Here is a 7,356-nt window from a genome sequence, read left to right on the forward strand (position 1 = left end):
TTGTAGGGTAAGGATGAACCTTTCCAATCCTTTCTCACGCACCTCTGCATCCTTGCGCAATCTTGCAGCTACGGGCCCACCTCCGGCTCCATGATAGGCAACCAGATCATTTTTGGTATTCAGTCGGACCCCCTGCGTCAGCAGCTCCTCAAAGTAAAGCAACTCACCCTAGCGACCGCCATCGAGACCTGTGTCTGACATGAAAACGCCACGAGTCGGTATTCCCATATACAAGCGGCTGAAACGGCGCGGCAAGGTCCCCACGAGGCGGAACGGGTCCAAGTGATTGAACACCTCCAGGGCCTCAGCCTGGATGAGGGTGGCCATTTTGCGCGCTTTTCGCGGACTCCCGTGTTTGTACGCACCAAACGAGGGGACGGCGACGTTGAGGAACGTAATGCGCAGGCGCGCACCACGCACGACCGCACTGCGCATGCATGGTGGCACAGCTAAAGCGCTGATGTCACGATGTGCGGCAACAGTGGCTCCGCCCATTTAAAACGGCAATGCCCCGTAAAATCTCAACAATGCCTGCGATGTGGCAGACTTGGCCACTATGCTGCCTTCTGTCGAGCAGCTCAGCCTGCCAATTCATATGGCTTCAGCCAGCCTCGCAGGAATGTTCGGGCAATTCAACCCACGGTCACCGAGTCCGATGCGGACCTCCCACACAGCAGTGACACCGAGGACCCGAAGGCGCCTTTTCGAGTAGGTGTCGTAACGAAAAACAGGCTGTTCCCGAAGCAAAGACACCAGCCGCTGTCGGTATACAGCATCGATCCAGACGATGAGTGGTGTGCCACCCTGACGGTCAACTGGTCCCAAATACGATTCCGCCTGGACACTGGTGCCTCCGCCAATCTCGTGGCGTGGTCTGATTTCCAAAGCCTTCATGTCAAACCAGCCATCCTTCCATCAGCATGCCAGCTATTGGATTATAATGGCAACATCATTCCTGATAGCGGCTCGTGCCAACTGGAAGTGATGCACAAATCACGAAAAGCCATCCTTCCTTTCGAGATCGTGGGCTCCTCGAAGGACTCCCTGCTTGGCGCACAGGCATGCAAGCATTGAACCTCGTTCAGAGAGTTCACTCTCTCTCTCCTGATGACACCTCTGCCTTCCAGGACACTGACTTCAGGGCGCAACTCAACGCCATCATCGACCAGCACCGCGACGTCTTCGAAGGCATGGGCACGCTCCCGTATACTTACAAGATCCTACTCAAACAGAACGCCACGCCTGTGGTGCATGCACCTTGCAGAGTCCCAGCACCCCTTAAGGCCCGCATCTTTCTCTCGGTGCAGCCGCCGCCATGTCTCGGTATGCTCATCCCCCGAATAGCTCCCTCTTCGTCAGGAATGTCGGGGATTGCACCAGGCCTGAGGATTTACGTCATGTGTTTGGTCGCTATGGCCCAATAGTAGATGTTTACGTTTCCCTTGACTTCTACATTCGATGTCCAAGAGGATTTGCATATATACAGTTTGAAGATGTTCGTGATGCAGAAGATGCACTCCACAACCTCGACCGGAAATGGGTGTGTGGTCGTCAAATTGAGATCCAATTTGCTCAAGGTGATCGAAAAACACCTGGTCAGATGAAATCAAAGGAACGAAGATCGTCACGAAGTTCACCACGATATGACCGTTATGATGACTATGATAGGCGGAGGAGGTCCAGGAGTCGAAGTTATGACAGGACGTGATCACGGAGTCGTTCTTATGATCGAAGTCACAGGAGGTCTGACAGCCTTAAAAAGCACAGGTGTCGCCATCGCTCTTATTCCAGATCTAGATCCAGGTCAAGATCTAGATTCGGTCTAGATCCAGATCAGAATCGGCATCCCACTCACTGTGATGTCGGACAATGGCCCCTGCTTCGCAAGCCAGGAATGGTCCAACTTTGCCATGAGGTACAACTTTGTGCATGTGACATCCAGTCCCCTGTACCCCCAATCCAACGGCAAAGTGGAGAAGGGCGTCCACATAGTCAAATGGCTCCTCTGCAAGGCTGCCGATGCTGGGTCCGATTTCTACCTCGCCCTGCTGGCCTATCGCTCGGCCCCACTGTCCACTGGCCTGTCGCCAGCCCAGCTACAACCGCCGATGAAAGCCTAATCAACTAATGCGATGCCAGAATCTCAGATTTTGCCAACTTTCATCCTGGCCATGTAGTCAACCAACTCTACAAAGGTCAGGCTGCAGGTTGAACCATGCACCAGCATTCTTTAAAGATCAATGCACCAAAAATTGTAGACGGTCATTTCTGGCAATTTATTTCCAAAGCAAAGTCTCTGGGTGTACTCTGGAGAGATCTTGTTTGTTGAATTTCTGCATTTGCTGGACAGAGTTTCTGCTTTCTCACAGGGAGGACAGTGGAGTGGGTAACCCATCTGCACAAAAGCTGCAACAGGTAAGGCGGCATCAGTGGCATTGCCTTTGGGTCTGCACCACGACGGGGAGTCAGAGTAGAGGCTGTGGTGAGGGGAAACTCTGCGCGATGCCCTCTACCAGCTTGGAGCCAGACTCTTCCATGCTCCTTGACCATGTCAGGAAATTGCCTAAGAACCCTCCAGAACATATTGGAATCAGAAGCAGGAATAGGCCATTCCGCCATTGAGCCTGCTCCGCTGTTCAGTAAGATCATGGCTGATCTGATTGTGGCCTCAACTCCATTTTTTTGCCAGGCACTGTCCATTTGCATCCAGGTGGCATGCCACAAGCTGATCCCAACTCTGTACCAGCATTCAAGGTATATGCAATGCCTGTATCTGAGCTGGTGACTGTGAGGACCAGATCACATGGTAGTGTTTGTTCATCAGTGCTCGCTGTCCTCTTCCCTTTTTGGTGCGGCTGGGCAGGCAGCAGCTCTTGTTATCTGAAAGCAGGAAACCAGGAGATGAAATTTGAGGTGAGGGACCAGGTGTGAGGTGCAGAGCAAGAGATACATCACACCACCATCTGCAGCTTGCTCATCCTTTCGGGAGGTGAGAGGACTTAGAGCAGGAACATAACATCACCCTCAAGCTTCTCAGCAGCCCCACTGATGCAGCCCAATGATGCCAAGAACCATACAAGGTTCACGAGGCACTGCCATTCTCGTCCCTCACTTGTCTTCCTCCACTCCATTCTATTTTGTGCTATCTTATGCTGCAAGAGAGAGGGAAGAATGTCAGTGACTGTGTAGCACTGTGATTCGGTGATGTGGCTGCCATAGCTGAATAGTGCAGGAATGGGGAAGCAGCACAAGTTGGGTATGAGGCTGGCAGCATTGGCAGGTGTATGAAGATGAGAGATGTATTTGGATGTTAGGCATGAGTACTGAGTTTGAGGGGGTGCAAGTGGGCATAAGATGGGTGTGTGATGGGTGTGGTGGGTGCCAGATGTCACGTGAAGATGCATTCACTGACATTGACCATTCGCATGAGGTCATTAGACTTTTGTGACATAGCTTCCTGGCCCTCAGGTATAGATGCCAGTGATTGACATCCATGGCCACCTGCTGCCTATCTCTTCTGAAGGTCTCTAGGCTTCTCCCCCCCCCCCAACCCATGACATCTCACCTGCTGTCCGCCTTCATATTGCTGCCTCCTGTGCTGCCTCCGCCACCTTCTAACCCTCTTTCTTTACTGGTGTTCACTTAGCCACCATCTAACTTGCAACAATATTCTTCAGTGCAGCTTCCTTTTAAGAGGGGTAGCCTCCATTTAAGAATAGCAGGCTGGATGCGCCCCATGTGTTTTGAACAATACTACTCAACCCCCTGCTGGTCACAGAGTCCATCAATAGTGTTATATCAAAGACAACAGAGTGACACCTGCTTGGGGTGATGCTGCAAAGGTGCAGGTGTGGACCTGGGGGTTGGTGCAGAACGTTTATGTGCTGCCCACCTCAGTCTGACTGCATGTTGGCGGGCCATGAATAGATAATAGATAATAGCAAAATTGAAGCCTTTGAAATAACAGGGCAGTGACTGTGTGGATAAAAGATTGTCTAAGGAACAGGATGCAGAGAGTATAGGTGAATGTTTGTTTTTCTGACCAGAGTGGAATGTTCAGTGGTACCCTTCAGTAGTCCATGTTGGGACCACTACTCATATTGATGTATAGTAATGGACAGGATTTGGGTATACAGGGCATAATTTCAAATTTTCCAGATGACACAAAACTTGGGAATGCAGTACACAGCAAGGCAGATGGACTTCAGGAATGCATGGACAGATTGAACATAGAACATTACAGCGCAGTACAGGCCCTTCGGCCCTCAATGTTGCGCCGACCTGTGAAACCAATCTAAAGCCCATCTATACTGTTCCATTATCATCCATATGTTTATCCAATAACCATTTGAATGCCCTTAGTGTTGGTGAGTCCTCTACTGTTGCAGGCAGGGCATTCCACGCCCTTACTACTCTCTGAGTAAAGAACCTACCTCTGACATCTGTCCTATATCTATCTCCCCTCAATTTAAAGCTATGTCCCCTCGTGCTCGCCATCACCATCCGAGGAAAAAGGCTCTCACTGTCCACCCTATCTAATCCTCTGATCATCTTGTATACCCCTATTAAGTCACCTCTTAACCTTCTACTCTCTAACGAAACAGCCTCAAGTCCCTCAGCCTTTCCTCATTAGGTCTTCCCTCCATACCAGGCAACATCCTGGTAAATCTCCTCTGCACCCTTTCAAATGCTTCCACATCCTTCTTATAATGCAGCGACCAGAACTGCACGCAATACTCCAAATGTGGCCGCACCAGAGTTTTGTACAACATGACCTCATGGCTCCGAAACTCAATCCCTCTACCAATAAAAACTAACACACCGTACGCCTTCTTAACAACCCTATCAACCTGGGTGGCAACTTTCAGGGATCTATGTACATGGACACCGAGATCTCTCTGCTCATCCACACTACCAAGAAACTTACCATTAGCCCAGTACTCTGTTACTCCTTCCAAAATGAATCACCTCACACTTTTCTACATTAAACTCCATTTGCCACCTCTCAGCCCAGCTCTGCAGCTTATCTATGTCCCTCTGCAACCTGCAACATCCTTCCGCACTGTCCACAACTCCACCAACTTCAGTGTCATCCGCAAATTTACTCACCCATCCTTCTACACCTTCCTCCAGGTCATTTATAAAAATGACAAACAGCAGTGGCCCCAAAACAGATACTTGTGGTACACCACTAGTAACTGAACTCCAGGCTGAACATTTCCCATCAACCACCACCCTCTGTCTTCTTACAGCTAGCCAATTTCTGATCCAAACCGCTAAATCACCCTCAATCCCATGCTTCCTTATTTTCTGCAATAGCCTACCATGGGAAATCTTATAAAACGCTTTACTGAAATCCATATACACCACATCAACTGCTTTACCCTCGTCCACCTGTTTGGTCACCTTCTCAAAGAACTCAATAAGGTTTGTGAGGCACGACCTACCCTTCACAAAACCATGTTGACTATCCCTAATCAAATTATTCCTTTCTAGATGATTATAAATCCTTTCTCTTATAATCCTTTCCAAGACTTTGCCCACAACAGAAGAAAGACTCACTGGTCTATAGTTACCGGGGTTGTCTCTACTCCCCTTCTTGAACAAGAGGACAACATTTGCTATCCTCCAGTCTTCTGGCACTATTCCTGTAGACAATGATGACATAAAGATCAAAGCCAAAGGCTCTGCAATCTCCTCCCTAGCTTCCCAGAGAATCCGAGGATAAACCCCATCCGGCCCAGGGGACATATCTATTTTCACACTTTCCAGAATTGCTAACACCTCCTCCTTATGAACCTCAATCCCATCTAGTCTAGTCGTCTGTATCTCAGTATTCTCCTTGACAACATTGTCTTTTTCCTGTGTGAATACTGACAAAATATATTCATTCGGCGCCTCTCCTATCTCCTCGGACTCCACGCACAGCTTCCCACTACTGTCCTTGACTGGCCCTACTCTTACCCTAGTCATTCTTTTATTCCTGACATACCTATAGAAAGCTTTAGGGTTTTCCTTGATCCTGCCTGCCAAAGACTTCTCATGTTCCCTCCTAGCTCTTCTTAGCTCTCTCTTTAGGTCCTTCCTGGCTAACTTGTAACTCTCAAGCGCCCTAACTGAACCTTCACGTCTCATCTTTACATAATTGGTGAATTCTAATGCAAAGAAGTGTGACGTAAATGAGGAGAGGCAATATAAGCTAAACGCTGCAACTTTAAATGGGCGGGGATTCAGGAGAATGCAGGCACAAGAGACCCTAGGGTGTATATTCGCATCACTTTGAAAGGAATAAAGGTACGTTGAGAGGTCTGTTAAAAAGACATGCGTAATCCTTGATTTTATAAATAGAGGCACGGTGTACAAAAGCAAGGAAGTTATGTAAAACTTTTATAAAACACTGGTTAGGCCTCAGTTTATCACAGAATTTACAGTGCAGAAGGAGTACTGTGGCCAATTGTGGGCTCCTCACTTTAGTCATGGCTTTATGGAGAATGCAAAGGAGAATGATACCAGAAATGGAGAACTTCAGTTATACTGAAAGACTACAGAAACTAACGTTTCTCTTTACATCAGAGAAGATTTAAGGAGGAGTTTGATAAAGGTGTTTAAAATCATGAAGTTTTTTGACAGGGTAAATAAGGAGAAACTGTTTTTGATGCCAAATGCTCGGTTTACCCGTTAACACAGATTTATGGCTATTGGCAAAGTAGCCAGAAATAATATTGGAACACTCTTTTTGCAAAGTGCATTGTAATAATCTGGAACGCACTGCCTTAAAAGGCAGTGGAAGGAGATTCAATAATAACTCTCTCAAGCGAATTGGGAAGATAATTGTGGGGGCAAAGGTTTACAGCCAATGGGGAAAGAGTAGGGGAATGGGACCAATTAGTGTCAAACCAGACATGATAAATCTCATGGTAACCTTCAGTATTGGATCATTCGATGCTTCTATGAAGTATGAGTTTAAGCGTCCATTTTTCTCTCCCACAGTTTGTAGGCATATTTCCAGGTGATGGCGCTATAACATTGCAGTGGCAGTGACATCAAAAGTGTTGTATGGGCCTGGGTTTGTAACTTACCTCAAGCGTGTTTTTAACACAATAATTGTTGTGTATTGACGTGGATATACGAGGGGATAAAACATTTTAAAACCTTCTTTGAAGAAAAGCGAGATGATCTGCATTCCAAACCTTCTTGTTACTTTTCCCATTGCAGATAAAATGAAGGATTTGGCCCCATTTGATTGAAATTTGGTGGTACACCACATTTTTCAATTCCTGCGAAGCTGTTCCAGAATTCTCGGAAGTGATTTTCCAGAGAAAGAGTACTGTTTTATTGAGAATATGCTGGAAATGA

At 47.6% G+C, this 7,356-nt stretch overlaps 1 pseudogene; it reads left to right on the forward strand.

Moving 5' to 3' along the window:
- Window positions 1–1,309: 1,309 nt before the first annotated feature.
- Window positions 1,310–1,860, forward strand: LOC140430272 (serine/arginine-rich splicing factor 12-like; annotated as a pseudogene).
- The last annotated feature ends 5,496 nt before the right edge of the window (window positions 1,861–7,356 follow it).

The sequence above is a fragment of the Scyliorhinus torazame genome, chromosome 10 (assembly GCF_047496885.1).
Source record: "Scyliorhinus torazame isolate Kashiwa2021f chromosome 10, sScyTor2.1, whole genome shotgun sequence".
NCBI lineage: Eukaryota > Metazoa > Chordata > Chondrichthyes > Carcharhiniformes > Scyliorhinidae > Scyliorhinus > Scyliorhinus torazame.